Raw genomic sequence first — 25,812 nt, forward strand, 5'->3', positions numbered from 1 at the left:
TTAATTGTTAAGTGAGAGCAGGTCTTGTGGTTTTTTTTTTTTTTCCTCCTTCAGTAGTGGCCTATTTGAGAGGGCAGAGAGAAAGCAGGATAGTATCAGTGCGTACTTATGACAGAATGCAGAGATGCTCACTGTTTAAACACAGTGTTATAACAGTTTCTTTGTACACTGCTGGACCTCCTTCAGGTACAAATCTGTTGACTGTTCATAGCAGGAGGTGCTGCTGCTATGCATGCAAGGATGTTTCTGAGTATGTGGGCCATGTGCTGCACTCTTCAAGCTTGGTTACCAGACAGGGAAATTAAGTCAGCATTTGGGCTAGATATTCTGGGGTTTCCTCAAAAGTATAAATTTGCAATGACTAAAACATTCGTTCTAGGTCTTTGAAAGTGGAATTCTTTCATTAGCATGGAAACCTATATCTCAATTGGTTGAATCAGCAAAATTATAATCCACTCAGAAGACAGATTAAAGAGTTATTTTATTTTGATGATGCAAATGTTGCTTTCTCTTAAATACAAGCATTTTTACCTGTTTCATCTAAATAAAAGGTATGGGATAAAGAGGACTTTGAAAGGAAGGTATTCTACTGAAATCCATTAAGACTGATAATTATAATTTCTCTTTCCATTTGTATTTCTAATTTCTATTCTAATTAAACAAAACAAGAATGATGTGGTTTTTAAGACATCTACCTAGAGTTTATGAAGTGGCTGTCACTCCATATATAGAATGTTTTGCTTGCTGTTTGGAAGCTTTTTTAATATCTTAGCCATTTAATATCTTAGCCATTTAATATCTTAGCCATTAGGTCATAGCTTTTATAGGTTTAGCATAAGCCTTTAATCTCTCTTTAATGGTTTTTGTATGTAATTTATTCTTATAATTATTATAGTAAAGCCACCACATAGCAAAGTACAGTACATCCTTGTAGTATCAGAATTCTTTATCTTATTTGTTTATGTCTTATTAGAAGAAAAAATAGTGCCTGTCTCTTCTTATTTCACCCAGAAAGGATCTTCCTAGATGCTATAATAGCACAAAGCAAAAGTAGTGTATAAAAAGTATGTTCAGATTTTGCTAACAACATCTTGGTCAGGGAGAGGCAGTGTTAATTTTGTGAGGAAAAGATTGCAGACTCCCATTTTTCTTTTTTCTTTTTCTTGCCTTGAGTTAAGGTACAATAAGAATTATGCTAAAACAATAATAAAAATAGGTTTTTAAACATTGGATTTTATCACCCATATAAAAATCAGTAATATAACTTAACTCTCTGGGATTTGTACAATACATACTTCTGTCTTAATAAGAAGACATCTGCTGAATTAATTTGTGCTGCAATTTAAAGAGCTGCATATATTCTCTGTTACCTCAAAGCCTTCTGGACTTTTTGCATCTTATTCATTATAGCAAAATTATTTGTTTCTTAATGATTTTGGTATGTGGCATTTTCACAGGGAAGAAAAAGAGTGATGAAACTATATCTCATTTCTTCCAATCTCTTGTGATTTTCCTCCTGCTTTCAGGATGCTACTTCCAACACAATTCTTATAGCAATGACAAGGAAAATTTGCTGACTCTGCTTCTGGTATCTCCATTATTTTTCTGGTCCCTCAGAGGAAAAATACCTGACAAATGGGCCAGCTGGCTCCCTTCACCAAGAGGCTGAGGGTAATTTTCTTGGTTCCTGTATTCCCTAATTTGAGGTTCTAACTTTCCCTCTTTCCAAATCTACTACTCTGAACAGGTGGCCTGTGAATTGCGTAGTGCATCACTAGCAAGCTTCAGGGTAAAGCAACACTTCAAATGTTCAGTAGCTTGTCCATGTACAAGATAGAAGAGGTACAGTATTGACACTTTTTTAACTTCTTCCCAACCAGTTCTTAAAACTTTTTTCTTCCTCCAGTACTATCTGCTGCGTCCTTTGAGAAGTACCTGTATGTTCCTGGCTTGAACCTCTAACTGTAAGATCTCTGAGGGTTTTTTGCTGATACTTGACTGTACCATTGTAACTGTATAAATGCTGGCCATCTTTTAGCTGGTAGTATGGTTTAGCAAAAAGCAGCACCAGTGCACAGAGGAGTTGAGAACTCAGTATGTTTTTCATTGCTAGTCAGCAGAGCGAGAAACATAAATTTAACTACCCTTTGTATTTCTAAAACAAAAAGTACCAGGGAAATTTATCTTGCCAGTAATTCTCAAATCTTTCCGTTTTGCAATAACCTACTTTTGCACAATGCCGCTACTGAGTTTTCTTTAGTTTAGGTGGTGTAGATAAGTATTTTCCATTCTGAAACACGACTTTTTTTTTTTTTTTTTTTTTTTCTTCTCACTGTATTTTTTGAGGGATTGTGGGCAGGGTGGAGGAATCAACATTTCACACCTGCATCTGTAGAAGAAAACATTGAGCAAGATCTGTGGCCCCAGAGGAAGTTCTTTAGAGTCAACAAAATATGTGACCATAAAAGAATCACAGCTCATCAATACTAGACAAACATGTAACATAAAAAATTTGCCAGGTGAAGACAATTAACTCAACTAATATGAAAGCCGTGGATGGAAGACAGTCGAACAATTTTATTTATAAGGTCATGATTAACATCACTATGTACACTGCATAAGGATCAGTTACTGCCTGCTTAAATTATCTTATATAGTGAGACTTCATCCTTTAATTCACAGACTCTGAAATGGCTGCTTTCTTTCCTCCACATCTTAAATTTTATCTTTACTCCCAAGAAATCAGAATGTTTTCTTTTGTAATCCCAGTTAGTGTGTGTAGTGCATCAAGTTGGGTGTCCTACGTACCAGTGAAAAGGAGGATGAATGACCATTCTGAGAAGGTTAAAAAGTCTGTCATGCCCTCACTTTTGAGTCCAAGTCCATATTGCTGATGTTGAGGCGGAGGTGTTGTGAAGCTATTCCAATGTTGTTTCTCTGAGGAAGGTTTTATCACAATATAATATAGGTTGTATTTCAAGCTTTATTTTTTTTCACAAGTGAGGATATATCTGGCATAATTAGAGGTTTATTATGAACTAAAACTAATTCATTAAAGGATTAGTTCTGAGGACATGTGCTAAGCACAGTGATGTTGCTACTATATGAGGGAAAGTTGACCAAGGGGGAACTGCATTCTGCTCTCAGGCTACATCTACAGTCAGTCCTAGACAAGGATTTTTTCCTGGATGAAGAATACTTTTCTTTTGATCTTGCTTTTGTTTTATTTATTTATTTTTTAAATGAACTGTTCTTGCTAGATGGTGGAAGACATGCTCAAACCATCAATTCTAACTTAATTTATTACCCTTCTACTTTATTCATATCTCACACTGGCTAAAGGGGATAAGATTAAAAAAATAAAAAGTTGGGTTTGGTCTTAACTGTTGTGTAGCACACAGTAGCACAGGAGCTTCTTTTCCTCCCCATAAGATTATTTGGCTCATAGAATATGAATATACAAATACTTGCTTTGCCAAGCAGTATCAGTGGCTGGTCACAGGATTTAAATGTGCTGAGAAACAGTATTTTCACATGTAACATCTCCTTTCTGTTGTTGATATGGTAAAACTACTCTGGTGGGTCAGCCATATTCTGCAAGGTAGAAAAGAACTATCAAGGTACTTCTCTAGTGTAAAAAGAAGAAATAAGTAGTGGACAGAGAGCACAGTTGTTCCTGAGGTCCATTGATCAAGATTCTGCCATGAAAGTTAATCTTGCATCATAGAAGGCATGTGCACCACAGTGCTTGAGAACGAATGTCACATTTTCATTACATATTTGCTCAGAACAGAACTCTTCACAGGAAATACAGTAGCCCTATTTCTCTGCCGGATGTCCTGCCAATGTAAGATAGTGAGTCAGTAGGGGAGTTAGTAGAATGATTTAGGAGGAAAGTATTTCAAAAATAACATAGCTTTTAAAAATTATTCTGAAATGATATTAAATGCGCAGTTTATTTCTATGCATATAAAATATGATATTCAGAACTTGTTGAACTGACGATTGTTTCCAACAACTGACATATTGATTTCTCTATCCAGTTCCCTGAAAGCAGCAAAATGAGTATTTTTTCCCACACAGAGCTTAAAAAGTGTGCAGACAAGTATTGACATAACATTGCAAGGCTTCATGCAGATCTGAAATAAATAGCTGAAATGAGGTCCATGGTTTGACTGTGAAATTAAGAGCAAAACATTCATTCAAATACTTCTAAAAAGTGCTCAACAAAAATAATAGATACTACTAGTGACTGAATGGAGTCCTACCTACATTTCAAACAAAAATGACACTGTTCATCAGTAATTCATTACTAGGATTTTTATTTTAAAATGAATTGCAATAAAATAATAAATTTATATACATCGCAATGTTCAACTGTTGAGTTATAACCTTAAATTCATTGCAAACAATGAGTGAGGATGTGGTAAGGTGGGAGATCATTGTCGAGAAAAAAAGAAATGGAAGATGCAAGAAAAGTGTAAATTATGTTTCACAGTTTCACTTGTTCTACTAGAAGCAGTATTCACTGTTCAGATCACAGGTAAATGGTCCTTCTTTCCCGTCTTAAAATCTATTGTTTGAAAAATTAGTATCAGTCAATCTTTTGAAAATGGAGGTTTTTTTTTTTTTTTGAACAATGTGTGTTGTCAGATGCACTTTTAATTAACTGTGCTCGAAATGCAGTTTACTTAAATTTATTTTTGGACCTTTTTTTTTGTTTTGGAAAATAGCATTTTAATAAAAAATCATTATGCTTTTGAGTAGCAGATTTTTTTATTGTGAGTGTAAACTGAATTGGTTATGCTTTAGGTCAGTAGCTAGTAGTGGTTGTATAAGGACTAAAAAGACTATCAGTACTCATTAGACATTGTGATTACAAGGTCTTACTGTTAAAACAAACTTGAAGGTTTTCAACCAATAGTATACTACTCCATAGTTTTTAAATAATGCATATTCATAATGTTTAAACAAAGTTTGATTAAAATAACAGTTACAAATATTTACCAGGGGCCAAACTGCTTGGTTATTTGGATATGATCCAGTTTTATTCATTATAAGGGGACAAATGCATCCAGTTTCTTTTTCTGCTGTAAACAATATATTGTTATTATTCAGTGTGTTATAATAATCAACTGGCATTTAGCATATGGTCGATGCAAATCTTAGCTTAACCCAGCCTAATGAGAGGTTTGCTCTTAAAGAAAACTGTATAAATAGCATTCGGTTTCAATGTAGTCAATGATTTAAAACAGGCTGCATGGTGAGTGTTTTATTGTGAAAGCTCTTTAGCACTTTCATACGTTTACACAGTCTGGCCATCCTAGTTTCCACAATGTATAGCTGGCAGTGCTGTTGGGTTTCTGTTTTTTCTTTTTGTTACATTATACCAGTTAGTAACCACAGGTTTGTCTAATTTAAAAGAAGAAAAAGCAAGAAGAATCATAGAATCATAGATCATAGAATCATCAGGTTGGAGAAGACTTTAGAGATCATCAACTCCAACCATTCCTGTCCACTACTAAATCATATCCCTAAGCACTTCACCTACCTGTCTTTTAAACACCTCCAGGGATGATGACTCCATCAGCTCCTGGGCAGCCTGTGCCAGTATTGATAACCCTTTTGGTGAATAATTTTTTCCTAATGTTCAATCTAAACTTGCCCCGATGCAGCTTGAAGCTATTCCCCCTTGTCCCATCACCTGTCACTTGGGAGAAGAGACCAACACCCACCTCTCTACAACCTCTTTTTAGGTAGTTGTAGAGCGAGATAAGGTCTCCCTTTGGCCTCCTCTTCTCTAGGCTAAACAACCCCAGCTCTCTCAGCCGCTCCCTCTAAGACTTGTTCTCCACTCCCTTCACCACCTTCGTTGCACTTCTCTGGATGCACTCCAAGATCTCAATGTCTTTCCTATAGTGAGGGGCCCAAAACTGAACACGAACACAGTATTCGAGGTGTGGCCTCACCAGTGCTGAGTACAGGGGTAGAATCACTTCCCTGGTCCTGCTGACCACATTGTTTCTGATACAAGCCAAGATGCTATTGACTTTCTTGGCCACCTGGGCACACTGCTGGCTCACTTTCAGTCAGCTGTCGACCAATACCCCCAGGTCCTTCTCCTCCAGGCAGCTTTCTAGCCACTCTTTCCCAAGCCTGTAGTGCTGCACGGGGTTTCAGTGTCCCAAGTGCAGGACTCTGCACTTGGCCTTGTTAAACCTCATCCGATTGGTCTCACCCCATCGATCCAGCTTGTTCAGATTCCTCTGTAGAGCTTCCCTACCCTCCAGCAGATTGGCACTTCCTCCCAATTTAGTGTTGTCCACAAACTTGCGAAGGGTGCACTCAATCCCCTCATCCAGGTCATTGATAAAGGTATTGAACGGGACTGGACCCAGCACTGAGCCCTGGGGACACCACTTGTGATCAGCCTTCAGCTGGAGTTAACTCCGTTTACCACCGCTCTTTGGTCCCAGCCATCCAGCCAGTTTTCAGCCCAGCAGAGGGTGCGCCTGTCCAGGCCAGAGTTTCTCAAGTAGTACTGTGAGATACTGTGTCAAAGGCTTTACTAAAGGCCAGGTACCCTACATCCACAGCCTTTCCCTCATCCATGAAGCAGGTCACCTTGTCATAGAACAAGATCAGGTTAGTTTGGCAGGACCTGCCTTTCATGAACCCACTCTGACTGGGCCTGATCACCTTGTTGTTCTGTGTGTGCTGTGAGATGGCACCCAAGATAACCTGCTCCGTGACCTCCCCTGGCACCGAGGTCAGACTGACAGCCTTTTAGTTTCCTGGATTCTTTCTCCAGCTCTTTTTGTAAATGGGTGTAACATCTGCCAGCCTCCAGTCCAATGGAACTTCCTTAGTCAGCCAGGACTGCTGCTAGATCATGGAAAGAGGTTTGGTAAGCGTCTCTGCCAGCTCACTTAATACCCTTGGGTGGATCCCATCCAGCTCCGTAGACTTATGAGTATCTAATTTGTCTAGCAGCTCTCTAACCATTTCCTCTTGGATCAAGGGAGCTTTGTTCTGCTCTTCCTCCCTGTCTACTGGCTCATGAGGTTGAGTACCCAGTGAACATCTTACCTTACTATTAAAGACTTAGGCAAAGAAGGCGTTAAGTGCCTCAAGAATTATGCTTAGAATTAGAGGTACAGGTACATAAAGTGTTCTACCTTGTTAAATGCTTTGTTGAGTGAAAATTAATATATCCAAAAACTATTTATTGAACAATAAAATATATGGGTTTGCTCAGACGGATGTATGTTGAGTAGCAGAGACAGTCGCTGCATGAATAACTGCATCCCTCTCTGCCCTTGTAGGTGAGCAGCACAGGACCAGGCTTCTATAACCTGGCCATAAAGGATGTGTGACTCGTGAATTTTTCTGTTCAAGCTGAGCCATTTGCTGTTGGCTATTTGAGATTAGCCTTTCACTGATTGTGAAATACAAAATGCCTCTGGTTTCTAATTAGTTTTCAGTGCAGGTTGCTTGTTAGGAAAAAGCCCTTTGCCTTTTATTGATGTGACAGCTCAGATTTTGATAGAGAACAATGCTTGCAAATTACTGTCAATAATATTCACTTCCTTCTATGCAACTTTTCTAATTAATGAAATGAATTGCTAATTCATGTTCCATCTGAATACTTATATAACTGCCTAGAACACTTATGAAAATACCCTTTTTTAGAATGGCTTTTGTGGAGCTGGCGGTGTGACATACGTGCAGTCTAAAACTGTTTTTACTTCATCTTCAGAGGCCATCTAACTCTTTTTGTTTTCTACTGACATTATAATCTTTGCTCTTGGAGCAGTCTGGCCTTTGTGCTGGAGGTGGGGAGTGGTGCCAATCTCTGTACCTGGGCTGGGGCACTGCTGACCCTGGGGGGAGCTGGCGGCTGCAGGGACACACAGTCCCTTTATAATACTGATGCACAGGGACCACTGTTTTTCATTTGTAGTTCTATTTGAGACTGTAATTTCAACCGTGTCCAGCAGTGAAGTCACGAGTAAACTCTTACTGCCAGCTTGTGATGTGTAGGTGCTGGGAACAGATCAAGACTCTTGCTACAGTGAGCAAATTTTCAGTTGTTTGTGTTTCAGGTGTTTTATAACTTTCAGTAATACTTAGTAGCTTTCTGGAAAAGCTTATTTGCTTTTGTGTGTACGCAAAAATATAGTAATATTAATTCTTGCAAGATTTATTTTTCTTTCATGTTCTTAAAGTAGTTGAAAACATCAGAGTCTTTTTATGGCATTTAATCTTATGGGCAGTTAAAATACTACAGGAAGGTCAAAACATGTATTATTTTGACTCTGCAAATATCTTCTTGAAGGATTAAAGTGGACAGCAGAAGGTGTAAACACCTTTTCCAGCTTTTTGAGTTGGTCACTAAAGCATCCTCAAGAGCAGCTTGGAAATCTAGTCCTGCAAGACGAAATAAGTAGTCCTGCAAGACGAAGCTCTCAACTGTATGGCTGAATGATGATCAGGGGCTTTTGTTAAAATATTTTAGTGACTTTGCACTTCATAGCATAAGTCTGTGCTGTTGCATTTGAGATGCAGTTGTTGATCATGTGGATGTAGGTAGTCCTTTGACATACAAAGTAGAGTGCATTTGCTTTAACTGCAAGTTTACCTCAACTTTTAACAGTGTCATTACTTAAGCAAAGTTGTAGCTGTCCAGAAATTATAACATGGTTGCAGCAGTTATGTGTCCAGGCCCTGTTCATTGTGTACATTGAAGGCTTTCTACCTTCTATAACTTTATCAGTCTGTAAAGAAGAATATGCGATGTTCGTGAAAGTTTTTGGGAAGATGCTGCTTGGGTGAAAAGTGAAGCATGTTCTGATATAAGAAAGACTCTTGGAGTTCTGTCATTAGTTTTGTGTAATCCAAAGGAAAGAGCTAGAAGAGTGGAAAATTGTCTCCTTACAGTTTTCTTAAATGTAAAAACTCTCCAAACCTTACAGTTTTGGTTTTTTTTCCCTAGCTTTGTTGTTGTTTGGGGAGTGTGGTGTTTTTCTTTTTTTCTTTTTTTCTTTTTTTTTGTGGAGGTGGAGGTGGGCGGTTTTTTATCCTTTAATCATCTGGACGTTGTTCAAACAAGTCTAAAGCTTTAGGGAGAAAACTGGTTACCCACCTCACTGCTTTGGCAGAGCGAGGCTGCTGCGCTTTCATTAGTTGGGAGCTGGAAATAATGAAAAGGAAGTAATTTGAATAAAATAACAAATAGATCACTTTATCTAAATAAGAGATGGGAAGAGCTTATTATAAAGCTATAGGTTCTTGCAGACTTTCAGGAAAAAAAATTAGAATATCTTGTAAAAACACCAACTAATGATATCAATTCTGCTCCTTGTTTCTCACATTTTGAACTTAATTTTGTTTTAGGAACTCTTAAATTTTAGAATCTTGTACTATATACTGTATTGACAAAGAAAAGCTGTGGGCTTGCATTATTGGGTAAAAATACTAATGTATTAATTATAAACACTGTCATCACCAATAAAATATTTTCAACAACAAGGGCACCGTTTAACGTGTGTTTCGGCAGTAGCAGTAGCAGATTAAGCAGTTTATCTTCTCTTTGTGCCTACCCCTGTACTACCTCATCCATTATGCCACCGTTGCGGGTTTTGTAGCCGAGTGCTGAACTGAGTGGTGAATACAAACCTGACTTTAAAAAGGAAAAAAGGATTTTGAGGAGTTGTTTTTGAGTCAGATGGATTCCTAACTTCTCTTCTTGTTTGCTGTAAAGGCAGTGGAGATGCAAGAAGTAGCAGCAATAAGTAGCCTGGTGTAAGATCTGCTTAAAGTTGCTGATTATTTGAATAGAGCCAATACAGAAATGTATTTAGAAGAGCGTGCACATAAACTAGCGGATGTCAGTGCATGCCTTTTGCTAAGCATATTTATTTTGACTTTCATGCAGGTTTACACCATACTAAAATATTCTTATATTTAGGACAATTAAGAATTTATTTCCCTTCTAAAGTAAACCTGGCTAAGGGTTGGTTATAGTAAATTTGTGATGATGTTTTCTACCCATTCAGTTTTCATAACTTCATGAGTTTGGCTGAGCCTGAAATTCAGCATTTCTGATGGGGTTTTAGAGAAGAAAGACCAGACAGATTTAATGTTTTGAAGGGTTGTGTAGTTGCTCTTAAGCTATTAACAGAATTTAGATGTAGAATTTCAGCCGAGAGGGGTGTACGAAAAGGCTGATTGTTGCAGACCAAAATAATCTGTGGAAAATGATCAAAAAATTGTGTTTACTTTACCTAAAGGTGAAAAAAAAATCAATTAATTCCCTAGCTTTTAAGATCTGTGCCGTTCTATGGAAAATGTAAAACCCCGCTTCAGAGACATCTTTGAAATCTCATTTTCTATCTGATGAAAAGCATATTTTGTAACCCCCACCCCCCACTTTGAAAATGTTCCATAAAAGAGGAACCACTGTGCTAGGATCACGTTTACACTTTAACCTTGATTTCCTTTTAACCTAAGCTTTAACATTAAATGTAACTGAAATAAAAAGCTTCTTTTGAAAAGAAATATTTAAATCTTTAACTATTGAAATGGGATGCTTCAAGAGTGGTGGAACTGTCCCATCCCTTTTTGCTTTGAGAAAAAAACCCAACAACCGAACGAAAAAAAAACAACACAAACAACCCCAAATTTGTAAAATTTTCAGTTTGAGCCAGGCTTTCAGCTTAAGTGACTGCACTTTCTGGGAATTTGGAGGAACCATGAAAGAATGTTTCTATATTTTTTTTTTTTTAAAGGAGCTTTATTAAAGATTTATTGGGAGAAAACAAGATTGCTGAACATTGCTAACATTAAATTTTAGCCAATGACAATCCATCAGCTTTTATCTGAGTGCTATGCAGCCACTTGGCCTGCAGCCTGCCTCTCTTGCCTTTCCGCCCATCATCTGTGTTTAAAAGCGCAACTTTGAGTTCAGCTTCTCAAATGAGCTTTGTATCACTCTAGCCTTAGTGTTTAGTGAAATAGAAACAAGGAATTAATAGGAATATGCTTCTGTTGATGGGATGGTGGGTTTTTCCTTGTCCTGCATACACTCCTAACGCAAGTTTTGCAGCATATCTTGTGTGAGAGGTGTTGGCGTTGCCAGCCAGCTGCTGACACGTGCGCTGGGCTCGGACCCAGCCAGGCTGCCTGCTCATGTGGCATTCTTCCCTGTCACGCACCTTCGCAGCTGATTTTGGCATGTAGATTTTATGCTTCGGTAGAAAGTGCACTGTGAAGTCCTGCATAAAATAAACAAAATGAAAAATAAAATCGTGCTTGAAAATGTTGTTTTGAGTATTCTGATGTGTAAAACTTAGCGTTAAACAACAATGAATAAAAAAAAAATCTGAATCCTGACAAGTCGGCTGAATGCCAAAAGCACCGTAAAAGAAGTATTTGAGCAAAATACATTGCAGTGGTTGTAAGAGAAGCTCTTGCTGGGTGGCAATAGTGTGCAACAGACTCATTTCTAACTGTCTTTATAGAAGTATGCTTTAAAGAAACGAAAAATAGTATTTTAAATAAGGAACACTCCTTTTTCATAATTTCAGTGTCTGATGATCTGTGTGTTTTGTTTTTTGCTTGTTTGTTTTTTTTTAAGATCTTGATGGTTATGACAAAGTCTTTCATCAGCGTGTGGTATAATGGACTGTGGGTTGGATGATTTACAGTCATCTGAAAAATGATATCTACTTCTCTTCTTCCTCGTTCATGGTAAGTTTTGTTCCTGTACATTCCTATTAAAAGCTTGAGTTTGCAGTGATTTGCATTGGATGTTGTTCCCATTGTTTTCGTATGGACTAGCCTAGAGTTTTAATTTACTGAATACAGAACAACCAGGTCTTTTTCTTAAGCTGTTTGAGAATGTTTTAAAAACTTAACTTCAAAAAATAACCATACAAAATTTTTCTCTCGTTTGGATGATTTTGGAGCTGTTCAAAGATTCTGATACACAGATTGATGTTATCTTTCCCTTCAGCTTGACAGCATCTTCACCTCCGTATGGAGTGTCTTAGTTCAAATTAGATTCCAGCCAAATGTTCTGTTTTGGTATGATAAAAACTACAATGCATTTAAGAAGAAAATAACTCTAACTACATTACAAACATAATTTAAAAAAACAGAGAAAAAAACTAAATTGAAGAAAATATTTAGAAAGAAGTTTTCAGTTCTATTTTTACACTGCTTTTATATTTTGTGCCTGCAATTAATTTGATTATAGTATCCATGAGCAATACTAAGTATCGGATAAACAGTGATATTAAAAGCAAGGCTCCTCATAGTGTAACTGAACTATCACTTCTGATTTACAGTTTCCAGACATGCAATAATGAGATCCAAAACACTGTTTGTTCATTTGGCTAAATGCATTGACAAACCAAATTTGGATATCAAAATGTTCTGTTCACCGACTGCTCTTTAACACACCAGAAATAGCAGCCTAGTCTGCTGTCCAAATGTCAGATTAAGCATTTGAGGTTAAAATCCCCACTGTCTTTCTCTTATTTTTAAGGATTTTGATGTGGCTCTTATGCGCACAAAGTTTACTTGTGAATGGTACTGTATTTTCTGGAGTAGTTGCTTAGCCATTGTTAAAATCTGTCTGTAAATGTTTGTTACCTTAAGTCTCTGTCTAGGGTTCAAGTTAAGAAAGATGACATGCCTACATGAAAGATACCTTTCCTATTCTGTTCCTGTTCTAGATTTCAGGGTCCTTAGAAGTATGCAGAAGTAGTGAGAAAAGCAGAGAGGTGTGAGCATTGAGAATAGAAGAGGCAAATTAATGGTATCAATCAAAGCCATATGCTGAGTACTGTAATGAACTAAGACAGAGGCGTTACTGTTTCTAGAGGTGCATTTGCACTTGATAATGGAAAGATATGTTTATATATCCCATATAAACAGATATTTGCCAGTGAAGCCTGTTACTGTTCTGTTTGGTGGAAAGAGGTATTTGCACAGTGAAATGAACAGATATAGTGCACATCTTCTTCATCCTTTGGAGGGCATCTTCTTGCCTGCCTTTCTTAACAGTTTCAGCTGGCTTTGCTTTTCAAATGATGTGTCTTTCAAGAAATAGACCTTCGACTCTGAAACCAGGGAGCCAGATAAAGAAAACATCACCTCACTTGTTTCTGCTGACCGATTATTGAGAAAAAAAATATATTGTTTGATGGGTTACCTAGCACCTGTTGATTCTGTGAGGCAGTTCCCCACATATTCATTGAGTTCTGCGTCGTTCCCTAACCAGGCTTTTTATTTGCCAAATTAGCTGATTTGCTTTGAAGTCTTTCTTGACCTTTTCTTTTCTCCTCTCATCTTCCTATCAGCAATGTGCCATACGTTTCTGAGCCTGTTTTGCATCCTGAATGTGCATTGATTCACGATGAAATGAGAACTTTGACAGGTCGGATGGAAGAACTAACTTCTTTAAACAGAGAAAAGGATGTGTCCCATACATGTAAACACTGCAGGATTTTGTCTGCTTTTCCAGAGGACTGCTACATCACATTTTACTGCAGTTATTCCCTGTGTCCTCCAGCATGAAAACAGAATCCAGTCTACAGTGTTTCCTTTGTGGCCAAATAAAAAAAAAATTATAATGTGATGACATCTTAAATTGTTTAAGAAATGCTGTTCCACATTGTGCTGACAATTAAATACACTGCTTGCTTTGGTGGTGTTATTTGTCAGAGTTGTTCCTCTTTGCAGTCAAGCTCTTCAAGCAGAGGATGCACATGTGAAAGGGCATCTGCACCCCCCCCATCACTTTTGTATCCACTTAAGACTCATGTAAGCTGTCAAAAGCCTGTTGAACTAGCACACTGCTTCTTTCTAATCAGATTAAAACTAAAGTGGACATCAGGAAATAAAGAGAATGTCACCACATGTGATGTGACACCTAGATGATTTTCTGTCCTTATGACAGTAGCTTGTGTAATGATATCTGGAGGATAAGTGAGCATTACTTGTCAAATTCAAACCCTACAAGAGAAGAAGCAATATTCAAAACAGTAAAATATATTTAGAGTCTGTAAAGTGATGATGATGATGATGATAGTAGTTCTTGTTTGTTCCCAAATCCTTTATTAGCTAGACCAGGGAAACGTACTACAAAAAGATGTGTTAAGGTGATAAAGTCAGGCTTTTAGAAGAGGTGGTGGGAAATGTGAAGGGGAAATTGAATCTCTTACAAGGAAGGAATACTGGAAATGCAAAATTCTACATCAGCCTGTAGTTCCTGAGTGTCTTCTTCATCTTCATTCTGCATTGCACCAGCTGATGTCAACTTTGGCATTTTTTTGTGGCTGGAAAGAAGTCCACTGAGATACCTCCCCATTCCCCCAAAACCCAAACCTAACAACAAAAAAAAAAGTGGAAAACCTTAATTGTCTCCTATATATCAAGAAACTTCATATGGTATTTTAATATCAAAGAGACTCTTTTAAAGATACTAAATATGTGAATTCAGCACAAAGTGATGAAGCATTAAGGAGCATAACAGCTCCAATTTAAGATATATGATTAAAAACAGAATATATAAAAAGTTAAAGGTCAGGACATTACAAACTAGATAAGTGATTCAGACCATATGTTGAGTTATAAGAATAACAAAGGAATTTTTAGTACATAATTGCATCAACTTGCAAGGCACTTTTAAAATAAGTCTAGGAAGGTGAATAAAAGAACTGTAGTAGTATCTCAAAGTCCTAATACTTACCTGCTGTATTTTCTGAGTGTTATATAGTATACACAATAACTTGAAGGAAGAACATCAGCAACCGATGCAGTTTTATTTTACTTGACTTAAAAAAAAAAAAGGCAATAAGAAAATATGGAGAAAATCTAGCACTGGATTTCAGTTTCTCAACTGAAAACAATCTATCAAAACCCATGTACTGAAACTCCCTATACCAACACACAGTAACGGAAAACTTGCATTCTTGATATTTTTGCTTCTGAACTCTTGTTTCAGCTTCTCTGTGCTAATGGCTGATCACAGTTTACAGGCAGTATTGTAACTTAAGTGCTCCATTTTAACTGTAAACCATCATTAATAATAGTTAAACAAACCAATTTTTGTTATTTCTGTTGCTTTCTCCTTATTATGGAAAATCAGTTTCTAGAATGCCGCTGGAATGCCACTGGTTTTGCTTAGTTTTGCTGTGTCAGAGTTCACACTAATGCACTCAGTGAATCTGGGTCTGTCTTGCCATGCCACCTGCTAGCTGGGCTGTCCGAACACATCATGGGCTTCATTTGGATGCCAGAATAAATAGCATAGCAGGTACACTGAGAGAATTGAAATGAAGCATGCATTATTTATGGAAGTAATCACAATCCTACTGAGATATATCCTGAACTTAGATGCCTGCAGCTAATAAACAGAAACAAAGAAATAACTGTTAGTGTTTGTTTTGAAAATTCTGGTTTGGGTGAATTTAAACTAGATTTTTAATGCTGCCTCAGTACATTAAAATAAAGTAAGAACTCCCCTTTGCCCTTTTACTTGCATTTCCACATGCTTCAGTGTACTTCATTTTTAATCTAATACTGCGATCCAGAAGGACCGCACTATGTCAAGAGTCTTGAATAAATTATGCCCAAGAAGCTTCAAAAGCTACAGAGAAAGTAGCGTCAAAGTTAGTTGTTGGTTAAAAGAAGGCTTAGTAACCAAAGAGGCATTGTTACTGATGTGCTTTCAACTAATGATGTTTTATTAGTGGGAAATCCTTGACTAATGATTCTCTATCAGTGTGTCCTGATGGGTGTGCTAGTCAATGCATCAGTGAGTCATTTTATTTCCTCTTAAAGAGTGTCCTTCTAATATAAGTGTGATAGAATTTGGTATTAAATGAACTGCTGCAGGCAATTTATTTGTCTGAATGGAGACCGGAAAATATTTTCACATACTATAGGTTTGAATTTGAACATAGTTTTCTTAAATCATAAATTATTTGTGCCAAGTAATGACCTCTGTAGGCTTTCTACATTTAAGAAAAAACAATAGTAAAGGAGTAAAGATGTTTGGAATGAAAAGAGGCTCTGTGGTAACATTACTGTTGTGTTTAAATTCTATACTCTTTAATTGCACCATGCTGTTAGAGAAAGTGCATTTAAAGCTCCAGCAAAGTTGCTTAAATAATATCTAATGAATTAATATTCAATTTTTAGCCTTTTTACTGTGCTACTGTAAAAAAGCAATGGCAGCCATTTTCTACAAAAGACTAAGGGCTTGCTAGTTTCATTAGGGTAAAAATAAAAAAAGCTACATACAATTACTAGTCAACTGATTTTTTTTTTTTATCTTTAGAATGTTAATCTGGTTTTCTTTTTTTTTCTCATTATTTTTCTCAATAATTACTGATACAAGAATGTATTGTGAGTGCTTCAGATCTATTCGTGTTTTTTTATTCTTTTGCTGTGAAGGTTAAGTTTCTAATGGAAAACCAAGATTCAGTACAAATCTATCCAACCCAGTATCAGTTTGATAGGGGGAGATCCTGGAAAGCTGGAAGGTTTTAAATGGCATGCAGTCTAGGAGACCCGTATCAGTGATCAACTTCCTTTTGGTTCCCTAACAGCAGCATCTCCTCCCGTCAAAGTTAGACCTTGTTGAGTTGCAGGTAATTAGTGCAACTAACTCAGTGAGAGATCTTTTTTAAGGGAGAGAGAGCTTTATTTTAGATATTCAATAAATGAATTGATTTTACCTACTTATGTTCTCACACTGGCATGTAGAAGTAAGTGCCCAGGTGTTCTGGCCACCATAGCTTGTGTGCAGGTCTGGAGGCAAGGAGATACTAGCATTTGTATCCTTACCACTTCTCTTTGTCACCACCAACCAAGAGGATACAGGTGAGTTTTGTGGAAGCTCTTTTATGTCATATAGGATCCAATGTTTGATATATTTTATTTGTTCGCTTCAGAATTTTCCTTACTTCAGCCCCTGTAAGGCAAATCTTCTGCCTGGTATTGTCCCTTCGTGTTTCTCAGAGTGGCTGGGCTGGCAGGAAGAGGCACGTGGGATCGCTGCATGGGGTGTCACCTCTCCTGCCTGCTTACACTTCTGACCAGAACAGCTGCCTGGTTTACAGTGTAATTAATTACACAGTTTTAATTCCAATTACCTGGCTTGAGAAAATATGCTGAATGCATACAATGGAAATTGGGCACCTTAGAGTTACCTTGGATTAATCACCCAAAAGTGTGCCTAGAAAGTGGAACTTTGTTTCTTTTTTAAGAAAAACTAAATATATCCATCTTCTGTTTGGTTGATAATGACTGTTGGAGTCAGGTGGTGCTTCCCATATCCCTGAGAAGCCTGATTTTGATAACATCCAGAGTTTCTCACAGAAAGGATGCAATAGGGACTTCTGAGAAAAAAGAAAAAAGGTATGCTGCTTAGAGTAATTATTAATTTTTTTCTTCGTTCTTCCATAGTTAGCAGGCAAAGTTCCTTTCTGAATGTTTGTTATTTCAGAGTTTTTGGAGGTTTATGTTATGTAAATATATATGTTGAAACTAGATTTTTATATGAACACAATTATGAAACAGACAAGATACTATCGAGGTATTTAAAAGCTCTGTGGTCCCCAACTGCAGGAGAAGAAAGGAGTACTTTGGTAATCAGAGTAAATGAGAGTGGCTCTCCCTTTTCCAGGGCTGACTGTCCATCCCCTCTGCTCCTGATCTCCACTCACGATGGGGGCTTTCTGATGAAGTGCATATGGTATCTGTATTTCCTCTAGCTTTGATTATTCTCATAGCCAGTATCAGCAATGTAAATGGGGGAAAGAGGAAACTGGTAGAAAAGACACAGCTTCTGAAAATCCATTTAAATTTCTCAGCTTAGGGAAGCAAAATCTAGGCTTTTGAAAGGACTAGTGAAGTCCTTGAGAAGGGGAGGAATGATATTCATAAGTTTAATTCATGCTGTTACAGAAGGCATCCACAGTTCAATTCTGCATTCATTGCTTTTAGATGAGTTCTATATTAAATCTGAGTGAATTTTATTCAGAAATTTACATAAGACCTCCCCCCCCCCCCCCCCCCCTTTTAAATATGTCAATAAAAGCATCTAGATATTGGCAGTTTGTCAGCTTGGATAGAACTATCTCATTGAGATCAGAACTGGTGCTAGAATACTAGATCAGTGCTGAGTTTTACAAGCAGATAATCCTACTTTCTGATGGAATAACTACTCTTTGTAGATAATGTTCACCTTTTTAGACTCTCTGGTTACACTGAAATGGTATTGGATACCCTTTATCAGAATACGAACAAAGTTGGAGTAAACCAATATAAAATCCTCAAAACTTTAAGGAGTGTCTTGTGGAGTTGCTTTTGGTAAAAGCGACATATTTTTTAATATTCTTCTCTGTTAAGTTGAATGTCTACTTTTTGCAAAACCATATAACACTTATTCTTATCGGCTTTCCTCTTACCTTGTGTCCCTTTGTATTATCCTGTTTTCTACAGCTTTACATAAACATGACTTCTGACTGCCTTTATGTGAAATGTGAAATGAGTGCATTTTACAGTGGTTTGTAGCAACTAATTTGGCCTATAAATTTTTGTGAGGGTGCGTTTCTCTGGCAAATTTTACTTCTTCTGCTAAATGATTTGCTTAAATGCTGCAGTGAATAGATTTGGTATCAAAAGTACTTCTTTGGCCTGCTAATCTTAAGAGAATAGTTACTTAGATACATCAGAATACTGATTTTGAATAGTTGGTACCGCTGGCTTAGTGAGATGTGCTATTCATTATTCTAAGAATTAATATGTGCTGTTGTGTCTCAGTTATGATTTGCTCTATGTCATGAACTGATGGCTTTTTTGTGTGTGGTGTATATATAAATGTATGTGCACATACATAAAAAGATGAAAGAATAGTTTAAATTCTACAGAGTCACTTTAAAAAAAATCTGGGGGTGTGAAGGATCATCATCTTGTGAGAGATGAGCAAACTTGGAAAGTAATTTCTTTCCTTTAGGATGAAACTTATACTTTCTATTTTATTTTAAATTTATCAGTGTTTTCAGTCCATTACTGTGCATCTCTTATTACACGGATCTTTATTATAAGGTAGGATTCATCTCTCAGTTGTCAATGAGGACAGGTAGGCAATTCCAGAAGGCAGTTCCTCTCTTACATCTATATTAGGCACTTACCTTAGAAGGGGATATATTACCCTCTGCAGTTGGCTGTGCATGCAACATTGTTACTTCCTATTTCAAAAACAGGCCAAGAAAAGCATTAAGAACTCAATGCTTCCTGTAGTTCTTTTTATTTTGTTGGAGCTATAGCAATTGTATCTCTGGAGTGACTGCACTTGTTCAAGCGGATTCCACGTTTTAAGTACACAAAGAGCTCTCACAAAATGATAGAAACTTTCATGGTGGAAGATAGAGTACTTTACTAGTGTTATTATGTAGCACAGTTTAAAAAAAAAAAAAAGTCTTCAATTATACTAGCATTTAATCCAAATAAGTGGTGTCCTTGAGATCTTTTGTTTGCTTGATAGCTCGACATTCACAGAAATAACACTTGCTGTGTTGTGTACCTGCCACTTTTTATATATAAAGAGTCTTAAATTCATTAAAACTAGGAGTTTGGTTGCAAAAAAAACAAAAAAAAAAAAAAAAGAAAAAAAACAGATTGGGAGAAGCGAGACTTTTTGAAACATTTTCTGCTTTTTTTATTTGTTAATGGAAGAGTAAGGTATGTCAATACTACTCATTCAACTAGTTTGTGCAACATAATTTCTCTTATGTTGAATTCTGTGTCACCTCTTCTATAGAAAACCTTGGTCTTATTGTTTATTGAGTTTTTTTCTGTTTTGGACAAGCCTGTGCTGCTTGTTGCCTTTCATGTTGCCTATACTCACTGGACTAATAGAAATTTTGCCTCAGTTAGAATCTTTCGCCTAACATAGGATATATATACAGCAATGCTTCAGTGTAGTATCAGAGTATTCCTTATGTTTACTCACTATAGTACCTTTTGTCCAAATACTTTTTTAAGTCTAGTGTCTTTGTCATGTCCTCCCTTTAGCAAGAGCTTTACTGGTTTAACATATTTACTCATCTGTAGTTTTCCATGGATTAGACAGTCTTCATTTCCTCTCCTAAATGAAGTGGTTGTTGTGATGCTCTGTTAAATAGTCAGTGTTTCACCACAGCAATGTGGGCATTTTAGTTGTGTGGAAATTATTTCCCATTGGAGAAAATATAGCCTTATTCAGGACTTAGTACTTACAGTCTGAGTTTCGTCTTCAGCCATGTGACGTTGACGGCTTGCTTTATACAAGACCTTCTTGTATAGTGCTAATTAATCAATGTCATGCATTAAAGCTGAAACTTTTTGAATAAGAAATAACAGCGAGGTTTCAGCCATTTGTACTAATAAAATAAAATGTGTACCATTTTGGGTTATCATGACCAGATTTCAGCTTGTATTACATCTTGCGTAATCACCTTCTTAGTACATTTCAGTTATGTAGTCTACTGGTCTTTAATTCTTCCTTTAAGCTGTTTTGTTGCTTGGCACTGTTCGGCAGCTGCTGTGTTCTCTCCTTCAGGTGGCTTCACTTCAAATGCTTGGGAAAAAAATCACTCCACTTAGAAATAGGTAACACCACGGTAACATAAAAGAGGTATTAAAATATTTCATGGTCCACTTTTTCCTGCCTGACAGATGGTAGATATTTCGGCGCTACTACACTAAAAGAAAGAGAGAACGTTTTTCATGTTAGGAAAATAATTTAATTGTTTAGTGGGCTGCCGAGCTTTTCTAGGTATCAAAGAACAGCTGAAGGCTTTTGAGAGAGGATTTTTGGGTGTGATGATACTCGAGGGAGAGGAAGGAAGTGAAGGATCTGCCTCAAAGTGGTAACTCCTGTGAGAACTGAGGCATCAAACAACATTTCCAACAAGAGCCTGAAGCAACACATTCACTTCTACAGTAGGTGATGCCAAGGAGTCTGAAAAGCTCAGATTAAATGAATGCAGGTGTTGGTGTTAGAGAATCAGGTCTCTAAAGAATAGTGCTAGTTACTATCAAGGGATTGTTCTTGGCAAACGAAGTTTGGAGGTAATTTAAATTGCAGTGCAACTCAACTTTGTGTTGACTCCAAGGAAAGTCATAAAATAGTCATGCATATGATTTAGTTCTGAATGTGAGTCAGCTATGGAGCAGGAATACTCTTAGATTTCTTTTGCTTGGAAAATTTACATACTTTAGCTGATTCGAGCACCATATTTGTTAAAGATCTGGTACAGATTTTTAAACCAGAAGAACTAGAACTAACAGAGGAGAAACAATCCAGGATAGTTTATTTGTTTAGTGCAAAGTTTGCCAGATCTCTGTCCTGTGCAAAATAAGGAAGAACAGCTTTTTCAAATAAATCAATAGATAGAATCTTTGAAGTGTATCTAAAGGGTGCTATCAAATCCTTTTCAAGTACATTAACATTGTGAATAAGCAAGATGGATTATGCTTAAAAAAAAAAAAAAAAGTGTTCTTGCAGGGTGTAAGAACTTCTTGTCGATTGTGTTTTGGTTTAACCTAGTTGGACAAGAGAGACCGAGAACCTTTGGCCATTTTTAAAAGATATGGCTTTGGGAAAAGGTGACCTCATTTACGTGTTTAGAACAGACACAGTAATGTTGTTCAGTGCTCCCAGCCTTTGTGAGTGACACAGATGAGAGAAATGAGCTTGTAGCTCTGATGCTATCCATGGGAGTGCTGCATGCATCCTCTGTCCCTAGATGTGTCTATAATCCTGAGCCATTTATAAGATAAGGGCTAATTCAGCTGTTCCTGAAGAGACATTGTTATTTCAGAGGGTAAATAATGCTGTCATATTATCGTCACTTTACTGAGTATTATGAGATTGCTAACATTGACTTTCTCTCTATTTGGTTAAAGAAAGGTATAAACCTTGCTTATAAACTGTGTTTTGCGCAGCTGCTTTTATACCACATTTCTGCGAGTGTGTCATTGTTGACAGAGTTTTTGATTATGTTTGACTTCTACTTTTGCTCCCAGTGTTCTCTGAACTTTGAATTGAATTAATGATTCTAAGGTGTCTGATTGCTGATAAGCTCCTATTTATTTGAAGGACTGAAATAAAGCTCTTTGGCTTTTCCTCTCCTCTCATCCCTCCTTACTTAGATTAGTCATGTAGGAGAAGAACACCAAAGCAAGACACCAATATTCATGTGCGAAGAAATTTGACATTATCTGGCTATGCTGTTGCTAAGAATGCTTTGACTCATCAAAGTTATGTGATTCAATGCACTTAAAAAGGTGACTGCTCTCAGGCTGAACTAAATTATTGGAATAATAGGGCACTTATCAAAATCGTTGGACTATATATTATTTTTTCAAATACTTCAGTAATCATTAAGGTTTCAGTTTCCTGACATGATAGGTGAAAAATCAGCTAAGTGTAGGAATGTTTTTGTGACAGCACGATTGGACATCCCAGCGCAAGGACAGCACTGAACCACCAGGCTTCAGAGGTACTCATGCTGTACTGAAGCTGAGCATCCTCCCCCTTTCCTCCTCTCCCCTCCATGTATGATCCCCAGGCATCACAGATGTCACCAACTTCCAGCAATATTGTGCCTGTCCCTACCAGTCCTTAGGAACTGGGAGACTGAAAGCTGAGGTTTTTTTGTAAGTTTCACAAACTCATGTTAGCATTTTCCATCATCCCCAAATCAGGTTAAATTCTGTGAATATTTTTTCCCCCCACTAACAAAATCCACATTGCTTTTCCAAGAAATTAATTTAGAAACTATGTTGGATTTCCCAAAGGGGACTTTTGTGTTACGCTGATTAAAAACAATAAACGATCACCTTTCGCCTCCATTTCATATGGATTGCAATTCCAGTATATCTAATCCATTATCCACGACTAGCTGTTGCAGTGCAGATCTTCATGTGTGACTCAGTTTATGTGAGGAATTGCACTGAGCATAAGAACTGAGAGCCTCAAAATTCCTTTACTGTTGCAAAAAAAAATCTTGTTTCCAAACATATGAGCATCTGTTACTGTAACACGCTGTTTCGGCAGAGATCATACTCCCCAACTCAGCTGAGAGGACCATGGTTGCTGTGCCCCAGCACAAACTCATTAGGAAAAAGCATTTGGGGAAACAAAAGACATGAATGGAACGAGGCTGTCCATCTTGAAACTGTAGCTGCACAGCAGTGAGTAAGATTGAGGTTTCAGTGGGGAGCCCTGTGGCAGTATGTCATTTCATGACTTTGGGACTTACTGCTGTTTTGATGTGTAATAATGCAATTCAGAAAATTATTTACAATTTAGAGAAGCAGACTTTTTTTTTTTTTTTTGCTTCTGTGATATCCACAGAAAGCTTGTCAGAACTGTCTTACATTCTCTTAAAGTTCTGCAGATCCTTGATATCTGGGGAAAACATATCTTGTGGCCTACCATGGTGAATGGTAAACTAGCATTATGTCTGTGTTCACTGTGGTTGTGGGGCTGGTCCTCTACGTATGGAGTATGTGGATAAATTGAAAGTCATAATCCAGAAAAAGAATAGGTGAGGTTAATTTAAGACATCTGTGACATGCTGGGAATAAACCAGCAAGTCACTTTAGTAGCGAGGTTGTATACTCTTATGCATATTGGAAGCAAAAAGAAAATAGAGCAGAAATCAGGAATGAGGAGAGGGGAGAGTGACATTGCAAAGAGAGGAAAGAAAAATGCATGTGTAGTCTAGAATAAAATATATTTTCTTTGGAGGTCAGAAAGTTTCTGCTGTTCAAGGCCTTCTGCTACCTGCCTCTCAGGGTAGAATTGCTTCTTTGAAAATGCCTTTCTTAGAAAGTAGGTCAAGCTGCTTCTGTCACTGTGGTGTTTTGTTTCTGAGGGAAAGGGCAAGATGAAAATAATTTGCTAGCAATGCTTGAGAACTGTCTCAATCTACTCCTTGACAGACTGCAGATGACAGTAAGTGGCATGTGAGGGTAGAAGTTAAATTAGCCATATTAATTAGCTGTCTGAGCTCTCCGTTTATTGTTTTTCCTGCTATGGGTCTTCTCTAGATGCATCTTGCAGGTCACACAAAATATAATCAAAGCAGTTGTATATTTACTTATCTCTGTTTTATAATCTACTTGTTCAAATGTGCAAACTGCTCTAATTAACTCTGCTTGGATAATCTGGCCTCGAGTGGTGGTGTTTGTGTTAACTTTTTTGTATTTCAACATAGAGATTTTATCATACAATTGAATTTGAAAAGTAAAAAGTATGTGGACTAATATGGACGGGTACAGAAGTAATTTTCAGGACTTTAAATGGAGGGGAAAACAGCAGTGTATCAAACTGTCAATCTGTAAATTCTTCAAATTTAGAGTGAGTGGAATGTTGAGGTATTTTTGAATTATGCAACTATTCAGCTTTTCCTTTAGTAAAAGTCCATAAATATCTTCCTTATAATTTGTTCTTCAAATAGGTCTAGTTTGTTTCAGGATAATGAATTTTTAGTAGGGTCAGGAGAGCAGGTATTAACCTTCGTAAGGTGTTTTGGACTGTCTTGATCAGTTGAAAATCACTTTAGGTGTAAACTTTATTTCTGGCAATGAACTATTCTCATGTTGCTTGCAGAAGGAATTACAGCAATGCATAGTGGAATATCTAGGTCTTGCTTGTGTCGCATGTGCTGAAATCTCTGCCTGTCCCAGCACTAGCTAAACGGAAGCTGTTGTTTTCTCCATGCATTGGCTATGACACTGATCGGGTTGATTAACTTTCCTCAGTCCACCATCTCCTTGCTTTTCTTCAGAGGTTGGGATCAGCTCTGTGCTGGTGTGCTTGCCCAAAATCTGATCCCAGGCTGCAGTGACAGATACAGCTGTATCACCCAGCAAGGGTGACAGGATGGGAAGTTAGTCTGGAGCTGTGTAATGCCAGCGTAGCTGCATGCAGTGCTCCAACAAAAGAGGTTAAACAGTGCCTTGAAGGCACAATTGGTATCCTGCCCTCCGGCATGGTGGTGCCTGGGCTATGTCCCTTGAGCACCGTCAGGTGTAGTGCAGAGGGGATGATGTCCAGACTTGGCACTGCTTTGCAGTTCAGTTCCCATCCCCCTGCTGGCCAATTTACCGTTTGCTTGTGTCTCTTGCTCCTGAGTTGGTTCAGAGGCTCCCTGGTTGATGGGAAAGGGGCAAAATTTTGAGTTGTACCAGTGGAGTAGTTACTTTGTGTATTCTTTTTAAGTCCTGATTGGGTTTGCTTTTGTTTAGTATTTGCATTTAACCATTTGGTGAAATAGTGATTAAATATTGATGTCCAAGTGAGGTTTACAGTGGCAGTAATTTACTGTTTGGGGTTTTTTTTCGGGTTTTTTTTTTTTTTTAAGATGGACCTCTTCAATATTTATTTAGTTCTATAGGAGGGTATGAATGAGCTCTGACTTGGTTAAGTTTCTGCTTTTTCTGAGTGTCTGCTTTTATACAGGCCTTTTTGGTTGCTACAGCTTGTAGTGCAGCAAGCTGGATTCTTCTTGCTTGTGAAAAAGATTTCAGGTTGTGTTTTCCCTCATATTTATCAATGGATTTAGTTATGGATTCAAAGCTGATTATGTCTTTGTTTACTACTACCAGTTGTTTTTCAAACTCTTTCGGCTTTTGTTGAGGTGCTGGTGCTGATTTGGATTGGAGTGGCTTTAATTTGTCTTTCTCTCACTGTCATTATCCTCAAAAGAGAATAATAAAAACAACCTTCATTAAAGGGAA

General features: G+C 37.4%; 1 protein-coding gene across 7 annotated transcripts in view; it reads left to right on the plus strand.

The window, feature by feature from the left end:
* Positions 1–25,812, plus strand: part of CHRM3 (cholinergic receptor muscarinic 3) — a 272,134-nt gene that overhangs the window by 70,183 nt on the left and 176,139 nt on the right. For 6 of the 7 annotated variants that reach the window (XM_054063908.1, XM_054063913.1, XM_054063912.1 and 3 more), the window contains exon 2: positions 11,639–11,751. The exons of the other annotated variant lie outside the window; for it this stretch is intronic. The gene's annotated coding sequence lies outside the window, so the exon portion shown is untranslated. The remainder of the gene's footprint in view (positions 1–11,638; positions 11,752–25,812) is intronic. 7 annotated transcript variants of the gene reach the window in all.

Source organism: Cuculus canorus, chromosome 3 (genome assembly GCF_017976375.1).
Source record: "Cuculus canorus isolate bCucCan1 chromosome 3, bCucCan1.pri, whole genome shotgun sequence".
Classification (NCBI taxonomy): domain Eukaryota; kingdom Metazoa; phylum Chordata; class Aves; order Cuculiformes; family Cuculidae; genus Cuculus; species Cuculus canorus.